At 38.1% G+C, this 15222-nt stretch overlaps 1 protein-coding gene and 1 non-coding gene across 2 annotated transcripts in view; both read left to right on the top strand.

Moving 5' to 3' along the window:
* col18a1a (collagen type XVIII alpha 1 chain a) overlaps positions 1-15222 on the top strand; it is an 86462-nt gene that overhangs the window by 12222 nt on the left and 59018 nt on the right. The window lies entirely within an intron of this gene.
* trnai-aau (transfer RNA isoleucine (anticodon AAU)) lies at positions 12627-12700 on the top strand. Its single transcript has one exon. It is a non-coding gene; the product is annotated as a tRNA-Ile (tRNA).

Raw genomic sequence — 15222 nt, 5'->3', positions numbered from 1 at the left:
TTTATTGCGATCAAGTGGGAGATTAGAAAGCTCAGGCATACATTCTGGGAATTAAGTCTTAATGTTGACCCATATTATGTTTGTGCCGATTTATTGTTCTGGTTATTGTTATAATAATCCATTACAGTGGAAACACAGTTTCCGTCATTAATCCTTTCCAAAAGCTCAGACAATAACTACAATGTACAAAAACAAATTGTGGCCATAAGAAATCATGAACATCCAATTAATTTGTTCCAAACACCCAAAAATATTAACACAAAACACATTTCATAGAGAAAAATTACATGCAGTAAAAAAAAAACAAAAAACGAAATACATACAAATGATGAATGAATGACTCACTGTTATGTGTCTCTGTTAAACCAATCCCCCCAGCGACATGTGTTAATTAAGGAACCTTTACATTGTAACAGACGCTACCGTCATACTTTGTTACAAGTTATTTCTTGAATTCAATAGTGTTTCTCACCTTCTTTATCAAAGTTCTGCAACTTTTGCAGCTGTCCTAAATAAAAAAAAAAGATTCCTCTAACACTCACAAATACTTGAACGTCTCATCAGCTCACGGCACAGTGCTTGAAAGGAGGAAGGAAAGAGACAGATACAGAGTTGTTCATTGTTGTGTGTGCGTTCTATGAGCAAATAAACCACCCGCGCACACATATTTAGGTAATTAAAGGATTCCCTGTCCGGAATCTGTCTGTAGTGTCCCAACTCAAAAAGAGCCACTGTCCATTCTTCATAGAGACTGGTCACTCACTGGGCACTCGAGTAGTTGTTAAGTGCACTGTTTGACCGTACGATACCCGAGACAGTGTACAAGATATCTTTACAGTAATCATTTTTGTCAACAACTGAATCCTATGAAAAGCCTATGAACCCTGCAGGAGATCTGCCGTAAGCTTGATAGCTAATGTATTAAGAGGCCTCCTGTCAATGTTAAGCCTTAATTGTTGTCACCAACATCAAATTGACCCCGATCACTGTGTCCTGTTGAGCACAAAGAGCCAGACAATTGGGTGTAGTGTCAGTCTTGAGGCATGAAGCCTTCCTCAGTCATTTTACGGGCTTCAACTTGTTCACAGAAAAGCCAATAAAAGACCTCAGCAGACTGAAGTGCTTTTCTCTGTCAGTTGCTGTTTTAAACACTTGCCTGCTATAAGATGCATGCCTTGATAAGTACAGTACAATCATATACAGTTTGTAATGTATGTAGTTTTAATGTATGTTTTTACACAGTAATTGAAGTTAATATGCATAGATGTTAAGACTGTACACATTCTATAAAGGTGTAAAAGACATTCTGAATGTCATAAATGTGCCATAAAGAGACAAGTAGTTGTTTTATGTTCTCTGAGGTTATAGACTTTAATGTGCAGCGTTCTATTGTGATCCAACATTGATGGATTGGCTTTCACCCTCAATACCACAGCAGCGTGCTTAGCCTGAGGGCAAGGCAAATCTCTGACTTCCCCACCCTCTAAAGCCACATTTTGCCGCAAGGCTTCTGTCTGCGTCTCATGTCAGAATAACAAAGAATCCCCCAAATATGAGAATTTAAAAAGAGTGAATTGCAGAGGTGTTTCTGTGGGTGGGGGATCATAGGTTGGCCAAGAGCTGAGTGTGCATTTTTCAACGTTCACAGTTTGGTGAAAGGTAATTGATAAATCGAGTGATGGATTGAGGTGAAAATGTTCAATTAACAATAAAAAGGTAGAAGGTCAAGAACTGCTTCATATTCCGCTACTTAAATATTTGTACTACAGCTTACCTTTCCTCTAGTACTCAGATATTTGTACATTCCGGATGTGCATTCCACCCTTCAGTCTTTACAGCTGAACAGCGCTACGTAGTCTCTGCAGTTATTTGAAAGATATGATCTAGTCTCAGCAGCTTTGATTGATATAAAAGAGGGTTTTTTGGGGGTTTTTTCCATACTTTTTTTGTTGCAGGGAGGAAAATAGCTATCTGTTAAATTCATTTTATGGGATGATTATTTATAGACAAAGACAGAAAATTGTACAACCCTTTCTCTATAACAGGGTGGTCCAAACTTTTTCCACCGAGGCCACTTACTGAAAAATGAAAGGATGCAAGCGATATGCTAAGAAGTTATATATATTTCAAGCAAAAAACTGCATCTCAACTTTGTGATATAGCTGAAAAAATGTACACTAAGTCGCCAACTAAGGAACACAATTGGTTCCAGGCGACCGTTCTTAAGTCTAATTGTTCTTAAGTAGGGGAAAAGGTAATATTAGCAATGATATAGGTACTACATGTACGTGTATACATATACAGTATATGCGTATGTATGTAAATATGAGTTTGGATGCAGTAGTAATATTAAACAAGGATAATTAATGAAAAAAACAATAATAAAAATGATATAATAATACGTAATGATAAATGTTATTTACCTTTGAAGAGGAGTGGTCGAGCATACGTCGTTGTGGTGGAGGAGGAGATATTGGAAAAAAAGGACAAATCGTCGTCGTCGTTAGACTCTTCTAAAAGAGGTAGTATTCTGTGGGTGGTGTAGAATTAAGCAGGCCTATTAACTCTTAATAAACTTTAATCACATGGTCTGTCCGAGTTGTATCATACAGCTGCAATTTAGCTTTCCATTTAGCTTTCTCTCCCCAGCGGCTTCCTGTACCTGTTGGTCCCACTGACAAGTGGTTGGTCCCATTAGCAGTGTCACAGTGCCCTCTACTGGTCAAGCATGTAGCTGTATAAATAATGGAGTTACAGTACTAAAAGGCAAAATACATGAAAAAATAGACCAGTCGGCTTGTGTTCGTATCGCCGAAAGTTCGCATGTCGGATGTTTGTAAGTTGGGGACCTAGTGTATAATTGGAATGAATTTTGGTGTTTGCTCTTTTCTTCATATTTTTTCTTTTGTTTTTTTTTTTTTTCAACTTTATTTTTGAAGAAACTTTGCCAATTCTCTTTTTGTGATATTATGACTTTGTTCCCATAATGTTTTGACTTTATTCACATATTATAACTTTTTTCCCAAACCTAATTTTCCAAATATTTCAACTTTATTTTGTTTGTTTGTCATAATATTACGACTATGACATATTTTTTCAAATATTTTATGCTACTAAAATTATTTTGTTCCTCATAATATTACACATTTATTTTTGTAAACTTGCGATTTTTTTTCCTTGTTGGAATACAACCTTTTTCTCTTAATATTACAGCTGTTGTTTTCATTTTTGCTGTTTTTTTAAATTTGCCAATTATATTTCAACTTTCTTCTTGTAAACATTCTTCCCCTAATTTTGACTTTATTCCCATAATACTTTGACTTTGTTCTCGTTATATAATTTTTGATACCTAATTTTCCAAAAATTACAACTATTTGTTTTGTTTGTTTCCCACGAAATCACAACTATAAAAAAATAAAAATAAAAATTCTTTCATATTTCATATTTTTATGCTGCTAAAATTACATTATTTTTTCCTCATAAAGTCACGACGTTCTCCTTGTAAAATGACTTTTTCTTGTTAGATTTTTTCTCGTACTGTAATATTCTTTAAAGTTTGAAAATTACTGCTGACTTTTCAATTTGTTTTATTTTCTTTTCTTGTTAAATTATATTTTTAGGATGTGACGCGGGACACAAACAAACAACCGCATGCTACAAATAGCCCCTGGTCCGCATTTTGGACACCACTGCTTTTTAGGCTTTTTCTCTTCTAATTGTCTGATATACTTCATCCTATTCTTGTTGTTTAAGCATTTTCAGCTGTTCTTTATACATGATTTAAAAATAAAAAAAAGAACGCTTCAATTTCTGTGAGTGCATTTGCTGTGTTAAGGCCTTCTGTTGCTTCCAATGAAGCAGTGGCTTATTCCTCCCTCCCAGCTACATCTCCAAGCTTTGACTTCACTTCATCCCTGCGCCCCCTCATTGATCTAAATGGCCATAAGCTCAGTGGCTGAAGTTGCGGGGGTCAGTGCACACAGACACACACACACATACACAGTGAAGTCGCCTTGGTGACTAGTCACAGCTTGCGGAGAATGCCTCTGTGCAGACAATAGCTGTATATCCCTACTTACCTACCAGCCAAGTTAAATACCAAGAAACTTGCGTCTTGTCTGTATTGCCGTCTTGTCATAGTGCTACAGGCAGATTTTTCCCACCGGTGACATGCAAAAAATAACACCACCATGGGGTCTCCTTTTTTTTAAATATGGCTATCAGTGCCATTTGTGGCACCTGCTGTGGGTTGTGCTCAAAATGCTTTCAAAGACATGTTACCATACGTACAATACGTATAAAGTTTTATCATCATTAGACAGTCAATGTGTGTGCCCCTGCAATAATGTTTTCCTCAATGGCTGCCATATTTTCAACCAATTTTACAGACATGCACTTTTTAGTCCCCAAAAGGGGTGTAACAAATGTAACTCACTCAATCCTACTTAAGGGGTCAAAATTCTGGGAATGTAATAACAGCGGCATCATGTTTTGTATTTGTCCGAAAAACAATAGCACGGGCGACATGGTAAAGGTGCGTGTTTTCAAGATTCAAGATTCAAGATTCAAGATTCAAGAGAGTTTTATTGTCATGTGCATAGTAAAACAGCAGTTATACCATGCAATGAAAATCTTATTCTGTTCATTCTCCCAAGAAAAGAAAGAAAACAAATGAAAGAATAAGAACATAAGAAACATAAACACATAAACATATATACCAATAAATTAAGCAACAACAACAGAAGAGACATTAATACAAGTAAATAATACAAATAAATAAATAAATAAATAAAGTGCTATGAGTGTGTGCGTGTGTTGCGTGCGGCGTGTGCGAGTGCTTCGTTGAGGAGCCTGATGGCCTGTGGGTAAAAGCTGTTTGCCAGCCTTGTGGTCCTGGACTTCAAACTCCTGTAGCGTCTGCCTGACGGTAGGAGTGTGAATAATGAGTGTTGTGGATGTGTGCTGTCCTTGATGAGGTTGTGTGTTCTTCGTAGGACTCTAGTTTTATAAATGTCTTGCAGTGAGGGGAGGGCTGCCCCAACAATGTTCTGTGAGGTCTTGATCACCCGCTGGAGTGCCTTCCTATCACGTGTTGTACAGTTACCGTACCAAACAGTGATGGAGGCGGTAAGGACACTTTCGATAGTGCATCTGTAGAAGCAACTCAGGATTGTGGTGGGCATGCCAAATTTCCTCAGTCTTCTCAGGAAGTTTTACCATGTTTTCGTCCTTTTTTCTATATAAGAATGGTGTCCTAATATTTTCATATGACCATATTGAAGTGACCGAGAGACCGGGTCATTGCTGTGACAATTTGGTAGCTGATTGAAGTAGTTGTTTTTTGGTGTGAAAGAAAAAGTATTTTTGCTCTGAAATTAATTGCTGAACAGTCGTTCCTCGCTACATTGCGGTTCGAACATAGCTCATTCACTCTATCGTGGTTTGTTAAAAATTAATCAGTTAATAAATAATCACTCTTTTGTGGTTGATTATGGCCTATTATTAGTCCAAAAATATTGAGTTATATGTAGTATTGTGGTCACTAGACATCCGTAATGTTGCACTGATGCGACAATACCTTAGATTACATTACCTGAACACTGCATCGAGTTGACCGTGGCATGTCCGACATGACGTAGTGAAAAAAAAAGCTCTCCTCCCATTCCTTGTGGAAGTGTTAGGTTTTTGACTTCTTACTTTGTCCTTCTTCCCCACTCCGTTTGAAACTCTTAAATTTAGAATAAACAAATTGGAGGCTAAGTAGTTAGCTCGGTAGCATGCAATGCTTAAAGCGGCCGTCTCCTGTGTCCCTGCAGTGGTCCTGCAGCCTCCGCATTACAGTTGAGCAATGTGCGGGAAACAAAGAATAATAGGAGTGTAAAGGTGACTATGTGGGTGTCATTTCATGTCTACAGAGCTTTAATAATGCTAAAAAAATCGCATTTAGAAAACCTGTGATAGGGATTATTATGCCTGTTGTGAGATAATGCCTGTTGTTCCGACATTCAAGTCTAGTGCTCATGTGTCTCACTTAACATTACAGTAACATTACTGACACCTAGTGACCAGTGTAGAATACTGCCTATCATCGCAACATTTTTGCATGCATCTTCTGACTGTCTTATATTTGTTTTTCACTTCCTTTGGCCATTTTTATGCTTGGAAATGCTTAATTTAGTCAAAAAAATAAGACAAATTTGCTTAAATATGTGTTTTTAATTACTAACAAAAGGCCGCATTCAGCCACATAATAGCATGACTTATTGATTAATATATTTAGGAAAAAACATGATTGTGCTCTGTCCCCACATATATAAAAACATGAGTGAAGTCGTGAAATTCGAAGCACAGAAGTGGTGAGGGGTTACTGTATTATATTTTGAACTATACAATCAGTGAAATTCTTTTCATTTTCATTTTTGAAGTTTTGACAATCTCACATTAGTGATAGCTATACTGTGTGAGTTGACAGATATTACAAAAACTGTATCTTGTATAAATCTTGTATAAATATAAATGCCACATTTTCGGTAGCAATGGCCGACATGTCTACTGCTGCATGATTCAGTGTGTGTGTTGGAGAACTCAGTACAGTATTTGTGGTGTGGCTTTGGCTTCTAAGTTCTTTTAAATGTTTGATGTAGAGGGATGAAAGGATGCAGCCGCCCCATCTTGTCATTCATCTACAAGGATGCCCTGTGTATGTTTAAGTGTCCTCCACACCCCTCAAACCTTGCATTTTCTCCCCAGACCTGGTCGTAAAGACTAAGAAAGACAAATAATGGGACAAATAATGAGAGCGGTATTCAGATGTCCAGACACGGACACTCCACCCACACTTTAAAGGGTGGCATTGTCTACAAGACACAGTCCTTTAGGACGCTTTTAGTTTTTTTTGGTGAAGTAAATTTTAAAAGATATACTTGTGCTTGTATGACAAGTAGCAACAAACTGCCTTAGGCTCAAAAATCCTTCATTATCAACCATTTTCCTTATGCCTCTGGCAGAAATCACTCGCAAAAGTGCAAGCAATGACTATATCTGCGATTATGTCGACAACCGCTTATTTTGACGTGAGTCAGCCAATCCAAGGGACGGTGGCTTAACTGGATTTCACTGTATTTTAGAAGCAATAAGCAAATAACATAAACTGTAACTGTTGGCTTCAGACTATGTTTTCTGTGTAGTGAACCAGGTGGTGGGATGGTGGTGCAGGACTAATGCAAAGCAAAGATGCAGGAAATCCATAAGCGCCTGTTAAATATGGTGTTTGGTGATCCACTTGTCTGTAGATGACAGATGCTGCCACGATCTTCCTCTCCTCCCACACTCTCAGCTATGTTTTGTGAGTGTGTCATGAAAGTGTTACAGATGTGAAGTCAATCACATCCGCTTCAAAAACGCCTCCATGTGTTTCTTTGTTCCAATCCCTCGGAAATCATTTGACCAGATTTTGCTGAACACTCCACTCTGTGATGTGGAAAATTCTTAGAGCTGAGGAAAAAAAACAAGTCTCTGGTATATTTATTTTGACAGCAAAATTCTTTTAAAAAATGTTCAGTTTTATTACCTAAAATGATGAAATATTAATATCATTTTTTCTAGCCTTAATTTGAGAAGCCACAATCACTTATTGTGTGACATTTTAGAACGGTGATGTCCAAAGTGCGGATCGGGGGCCATTTAGGCTTTGCGGCGTTTTTTTTTTTATGGGTCCTCGGCACATTGTAAAATGCAATTAAACAAAAAAACAAAAAAAAAAACTAAAGTAAAAAGGGGAAAAAAAAACGACCAGTAATTTTACAAAATAAAGACAAAATATTAGGATAACACAGCCATAATATTATGAGAAAACAATAGCGTAAATTTGGAATATTAAAGACTAAAAATGTTGTTTTTTTAACAGCGTAATATTATGACAAATAACCAAAACAATAATAAAGTTGCAGTTTTAGGGAATTTAGGTTGGGTAAAAGTTATAACATTACGATAATAAATTCAACATATTATGACAATAAAGACACGTCTACGTGGGTTGGTTTAAAAAAAAAAAAATGTAAAAATGGCCCCCGCATCCTTTGATTTCCTTTTTCCGTGGAAAAAGTTTGGACACTCCGATTTAGCGGTACCATTATAGACGTGTCCACACAATTCAGAGATCCCAGCTTTTTGTGACAGTAAAGCCTTCATTTGACAACATCTGTACTGTGTTTACTCTTCATCCATTAAGTGTCCGACATGAGCCAAAAACCAATGGCATCTGCATTTTCTTATTATGCAATTGATCATGTAGATGAAGTTCCGTTCCGTTCCACACAATTTCCTCCTGGTTATCTGTGTTCTTCCTCCAAAACCTGCTGAAGTAACAGAACGTTTGAAATCTTGTTTTTTTGGCAATGGCTTTGAATGTGTTTCGTGCACCTCAGGCCTCTTTGTTGAACATCTTGCCATCACATGTTTTTTGGGAAAAGCAAATTATGTCGGGGAAATGTTAAGTGATGTCTGCGGCTAAACCTCAAAACAGGGCTGAGTTGAATGAATTCATTGTTCACTTATTTTCAACATTAAGTAAATGCTTTGGGTGTAAAACTTAAATTAAAATGCAGTGTATGCTTCTATGTGGTATGTTGTGATACAAAACAAAGCTTTTTCAAGAGAAGCTAAAAATATATTTCTTCAAGTAGAACAGCAACGATGAGTCACACACTGAAGTGAATCGGGTACTCCGCTCACTCGGGTCCTGCACAGACACAACACACAACACATGCGCAAGAAATTTGGCAACCGAGACGTAGATGCAGGGCGAGCACCCGTAACTCAGGTAAACTCAAGTTTTGCTTGAGTACACCAGTCAGTGCAAGTAGAGTCCTCATCAAACATCCGTGAGTCAGTGAAAGTCAAGTCTTTGTCGAGCAAATGCGAGTCTCTGAAACTCAAGTCTTTGTCGAGTACAAGTGAGTCGGTGTCCTCATTGAGCACCCGTGAGTCAGTGAAAGTCGAGCCTTCGTTGAGTACCTGTGAGTCAGTGAAATTAAAGTCCTCGCCGAGCAGCCATGAATTAGTGAAACCCGAGTCTTCGTCGATTACATGTTTGTGAAACTCATATTGTTGTCAAACTCCCGTGAGTTGGTGAAATTTGAGCCTTTGTCGAGCACCCGTGAGTCAGTGAAACTCAAGCCTTCGTCAACTCCTGACTCAGTGAAACTCGAATCCTCATCAAGTACGCATGTTGCTGCTGATGATTGTTTTGTTTCCTTGACTGATAAACCAAACTTCTCAGTAAAAAATGAATCCATTATACTTTCCATAACATGCCACAACACTACCCATTTTATTCCACTTCTTCCATGTAAAAAGATGCTTGTTGTATGGTCAAGAAACACTATCTGGTTTGATTTATATTCATTTATTTCATATTATTATTTCATATTATATTATTATATTTTATTCATTACATCCATCCATCCATCCATCCATTTTCTATACCACTTCATCCTCATTAGGGTCGCGGGGCATGCTGGAGCCTATCCCAGCTGACTTCGGGCGATTATTCATTACATGTCTTTGAAAATCTCATTGTGTCTACTATAACAATGAAAAGGAATCTTACCCATAAGGCAGACTAAAGTAGGCTAGTTTTATATGGAAGCCAGGCTAAAAAAAAGAGCAATGCACAATCATTATAATGAATACAAAAAAGATAATCAGAAGGCAACATGTCATGTCACGTGACAATACTTTGATGATGGCAAGAATGTTCAAGAGTTAAATATATGCAAATCCCCCTGACAAAAGGCCATGCTCAAGCATTAGTCTGGGTAAGGCAACATCTGGATTTCCCCTCCATCTGTTTGCAAGTAGGAGAAATTTCCGATTTATCTTGGTGCTGATTCATGCTATTAAACTGCAGAGCAACATGTTAGTCATCTTGGCATGCAACAGTGAACGGAAATAAACTCTGTCTGAGACTTTCAGACTTAGATTTCGTCTGTAATGAAATGATAAGGCTTTGTATGGATCTTTTTTGGCCGGAGCTACACTGGAGGGGGGGGACAAGTTGAAGGATTTACTTTTAAAAAAATGTTATATAATGATTTGAACTAATAGATTGTAAGTGTGCCGCACGGTGGTTAGCACTTTGGCCACACAGTCAGGAGATCGGGAAGATCTGGGTTCGTGGTTGTTTCTCTATATGTGCCCTGCGATTGGCTGGCCACAAGCCCAAAGTCAGCTGGGATAGGCTCTAGCATACCCGCGACCCTAGTGAAGATAAGCGACATAGAAGATGGATGGATGGATGGATTTTAAGTGAACCTTGCTGTTTCAACATTAATTAAGACTCTTAATAATTAAGACTGTGTGCAAAAATACAGGTAACCCATCGTACCGTCCGTACCTCTTAATGGCTACAGCTTTGGTCTGGTTTTGGTACTTTTTTGGAACGTAAAGGAACCACTTTTTTTTCTCCCCAAATTCTCTCTCTATTAGTTATTATTATTATTATTATTAAATGATTTATAAAATGAAGCATGAAGATGAAATTGCAATCTACTGGCAGGTAATTCTCAAATTAAAAAAAATTAATATTGATATGGGATACAAAATTGAAGGATGTGGTGGCCACTTTGATGTGTACACTAAAGATGCTAAAACTAATCCAATGTGCGTCAGTATATTGTACCGTAAACTATATAATCTTTGTGTGATAGGTGACAAAGCAAATTAGTGTGATATGTAATCACATAAAACAAACAACAAGATGCGGGCCGAAAATGGTCCAAAGGCTTCACTTTGGACACCCCCAATGTACAGTGTTTCAAGTGTCCCTCACTTGAAATATGTACATATGGGAAATTGAACATTACATTTTGAGAAGGGCTTTTGCCAGCCTGGTTAGGTTATAAGGTGGATTGTCCCATGCAGGGCGGACCAAACAGTACACTGCTTTACCTTGTATTTATACATCAAGAGTGCAGAAATTCATAGTCCCTCTTTATCACCATCAGCCCATTCTTGACAAAAAGGATGCTGGTTTGTACTGAAGCCAAATTTCCCATCCTCTTGTGCTTTGACTTTGTTTCAGTACATGCGAAGCAAGCATTAAAAACTGACCTTCACTGTGTGTGACAGGAAACTCTCAATCATGTGGGTAGAGAGCACAATTACCCCTTTCTAGAAGAATCCTAAAAAAGTTGAACAAAAAGTCAGACCCCACACAAAAGAGAAACGAACAATGTGGTCTTCGTTGTCATACAAAGGTCTGTTTTTCATTCATGAAAGAAGAATTTTAATTTACATATTCATATGTCATTTAGAATACCCTTAAAGAATCTGGCTTATTTCACATTTCTCATTCCTTTCCTTTCCTGGGAATAGATAATTGAGAAAGCGGCTTTTAAAAATAAATATGTACATGACTCTGGGGACATTTTACTTCAAATATGTCAGTTCTGTTTTTCATGTCAATTTGTGCTTTTTTCCAGCCACTTCCGGTTACTCGTAGTAATCCCCCAAAGTCAACACTTTGTAATGATGGAGTTCCGATCACCAAACTTGCTGCATTTTTTTCTGAAAGTGAGAATGACAGCAGTGTCATCAGCAGCTGTCCAAACACAACACTGATGCTGATATGTACCTGTCTCTTTTATGAGTAACCTGCCATCTTGGCCAGCTGGCCTAGCAGGCCATTCAGTCACTAGTTGTGGCAGAAAAGTATTTTGTTTAGTTAATTCCCTTTGACATTTTTATGGGGGGATAAAATATAGGCTTGGCTTTTGGCTCTCAACCTAGAACCTGTGGCCTCTTTCATGTCTGACGAAGGAAATAGTTTAGACATGTCTGTCATGCACTGTCAGGAAATCACAGCTGCTTTGTGCAGTTCCTCGAGTAACCTCTGCTTAGCCTGCTTACCTTCACGTTGGATGTTGTGTTAATGGTAGCCACACTGACAAATTCTGATTTTAAATCTAATAAAATATGTTAACTATTATAACTGGGTGCTTTATCAACAGGAATCCATTGTGCTGTTTAAGTGTTTTGCATAAGGACATCTACTTGCAGTTTTTCAAATGAGAATGTCATTTATTTACCCCAGTTCTGGTTTCTCCCATCTGGTCTTTGGCGTCCAACTGGTGACCCACCAGTCAAAAGTCACCTTTCTATGACAGGTGCCACCTGGCTTCAGCTAACCGTTAAGCCTTAGTCCCACTGCACCATTGAACGATTCTGTCTGAGAGACAAAGGCATATGTTTTTTTGTGTTTTTTAACTGGTTTACAGATGTATCTAGATGTTGACAGATAGCACTAGCTGTTCCAAACTTTGGGAAGGTTCGGTTTTGGATAGTGATTGGCTGTTCTCATATGTTACTCTGACGTTTTTATGCCATTTTCACCGTTACTGAGGTGAAAAATCACCGGTTTCTTGACATCTATGGCTTTTGGGCATGCAGAAGTGTGATAGTAGTCCAAAATAATAGTATTCCAAGGTTATAGTGATACAAATAGGCGCCAATTTCCTTAATTTTGGGCGATCGGCATTTGCATGATCCTTACATATGAAACCCGTCTTATCTACCTCTGCAAAGGTCTGAAAGATTGTCACTGTCCCCTAGCACTTGGATTTGTGGGCCGGTTAGCTCAGTTGGTTAGAGCGTGGTGCTAATAACGCCAAGGTCGCAGGTTCAATCCCCGTACGGGCCATTCATTTAGTCTTAATTTGATGCGCCCTGGCCTTCCTTAAGCTAGGTGACCAATAGGCACACCAATCCATTGTTTATTCAAGTTGATTGGTTCCAGACCTGCCCGTGATAAGGAAATTTCCGTGAAGTAGATTCCTTCTTTATAAATGGAACATTTTCATAGTCAGAGAATAGAAAACCTCTTTACGATCGTCTAAATACATTAACATTATTAGAGCCCTCTAGACGTGAAATAACACCCCTATAGTCACCTTTATACTCCTATTACCCAATATAGTAGATATAATAAGAGAAAATAAGACATAAAATACAGAAATAACACCTAGAGAAGCACTCGGAGAGCGTAGACCTCCACCAAGCGCCATACTCACACCAAAATAATAATCCTACGTTTTCCTGGATCAGTCTTTGATATTTTGTAGAACCTGTTGGAAACTTGTACTGAATTTTTTTTTCCAAGTGCGCTGACCATTTTTTGTGGCGTTATATGCACAAATGCAGAAAATGGTTCTATCTCGCAAAGTTAAAGAATCTTTAAAAAAAAATTCCTGGACCCAGACCAGATCCAGATCCGGATCACCCCCCAAATTTAATCAGTTCTTCCATATCCCATTAACGACAAGTCCTGCACGTTTTGTCCAAATCTATTCACAACTTTTCAAGCTATTTTGAACACAAACAAATAAACAAACAGGTACATGTAAACGCAGGCAAAGCACAAGCGCAGCGTGGAGGTAATTGTTGAGCAGTTTATTTCCCATGTGTTTGTATTACTCCAAAACATGCAACACATTAAATTCAGGTTTTTGTCAAATAGTACAAAAATGGTTTCACACAAATAAAGACAATAATGAAAAAATCCGTCCAAATGTTTATTTTATAATAACTATCTACTATTTACTATTTGCCAGGGGCCCTTAGAACTGTCTAACTGCGCCCCAGATTAATAGCACTCACCATAAAAAAGTTGAAAAATGTACAGTTAATCCATGCGATCGGTATCGATGTCGGCTGATGTCACTCATGGATGATCGGTATTGGAATTGGCATCATAAGACCCTGATTGGAGCATCCCTATTGTTAATGTGTCATTGATATTTGTTGCTAACATGGAGCAAACTTTATTGGGTCATTTTCAACACAATGACCCCATAACCTTGCTTTTATTTGACTCTTGACTGTCTGAATTCCAGGTGTGGGAGAGTCACACTCCATTATTTTGTGGCTAGAAAACCAGGTAAATGATTTGTCAAAGTGGCATAACCCTTCGCTTAAGAGTTCAAACACTCTCAGACTGGTTTGAAAAGAATTTCCCACATATGATAAAACCGAGATATCGAAGAAAAATATTAACAAATATTGGGCAAAAATGACAGCGTCTGTTAGTGGAAGTAGTGGAATTGCAATTGTGATGACTGCTATTGCCTCTTTTCAGGGTGTAATATCTAAGTAGATCAATAAATGTAATAAAAACAGTCAGTATCTGGTGTGACCACCATTTACCTGAGTTAAATACTGTATACGCCGATCCAGAGCATCCCAAATATGTTGAATGGGTGACGTGTCCGATGAGTATGCTGGCCATGCAAGAACTGGGATCTTTTCAGCTTGCAACATGGGGCCGTGCATTATCATGCTGCAAGATGAGGTGATGGTTATGGAAGACAATATATAGATAATGATAATAGACAATATATAGATAATGATATAACAAAGGGTCTCAGGATCTCATCACAGTATCTCTGTGCATTCAAAATTCCATCAATAAAATGCACACACACAAACGTGAGTGTCTGGCTATGGTGATACACTGACACACTATTGTAATCCCGATGAACAGCAGTAGCTGATCGTACACAAAAACGTTTAGTGTGACATGTTGCATGTAATCAGAACCAGGTCACTGCTGTTAAACGGAACAGAATATGCAAAATGCACACACACAAACGTGAGTGTCTGGCTATGGTGATACACTGACACACTATTGTAATCCCGATGAACAGCAGTAGCTGATCGTACACAAAAACGTTTAGTGTGACATGTTGCATGTAATCAGAACCAGGTCACTGCTGTTAAACGGAACAGAATATGCATACATGCATAATAAGTAAAGAAAAGTTTCCATACTGATCCTAAGACACAAACGCATATTACACCTCACTCTGATGGTAGACAAATCTCCCAAACAATTTACATAAAAGCACATTCACCAGCTGCCATGTGCAATTTTGCTAATCAGAGGCCTGAAAACATGACCACAGCTTACTTGGTCGCGCATTCTGATGCTTCTGTTCGTCATTATAGTCCAATATTAGGTGTACATTCAAGTGTACAGTCCTACCTTTGCATGTGGATGAAAGGCCAAAATATATATTTTTTGTGTGGTTCTGGTTCTCATTGGTGAATGTACGAGTGCCCCTTGGGGTACTTGAAGGTATTCCAGGGGGTACTTGAGAAATGTGGGGGAAATAAGTATTAGTAATAACAGCTTTTACCCACAGGCCATCAGGCTTCTCAACGAAG

This window comes from Dunckerocampus dactyliophorus, chromosome 9 (assembly GCF_027744805.1).
Source record: "Dunckerocampus dactyliophorus isolate RoL2022-P2 chromosome 9, RoL_Ddac_1.1, whole genome shotgun sequence".
In the NCBI taxonomy this organism is placed as follows: Eukaryota; Metazoa; Chordata; class Actinopteri; order Syngnathiformes; family Syngnathidae; genus Dunckerocampus; species Dunckerocampus dactyliophorus.
Note: the sequence above shows the minus strand (reverse complement) of the source record. Positions and strands in the feature narration are given on the sequence as shown.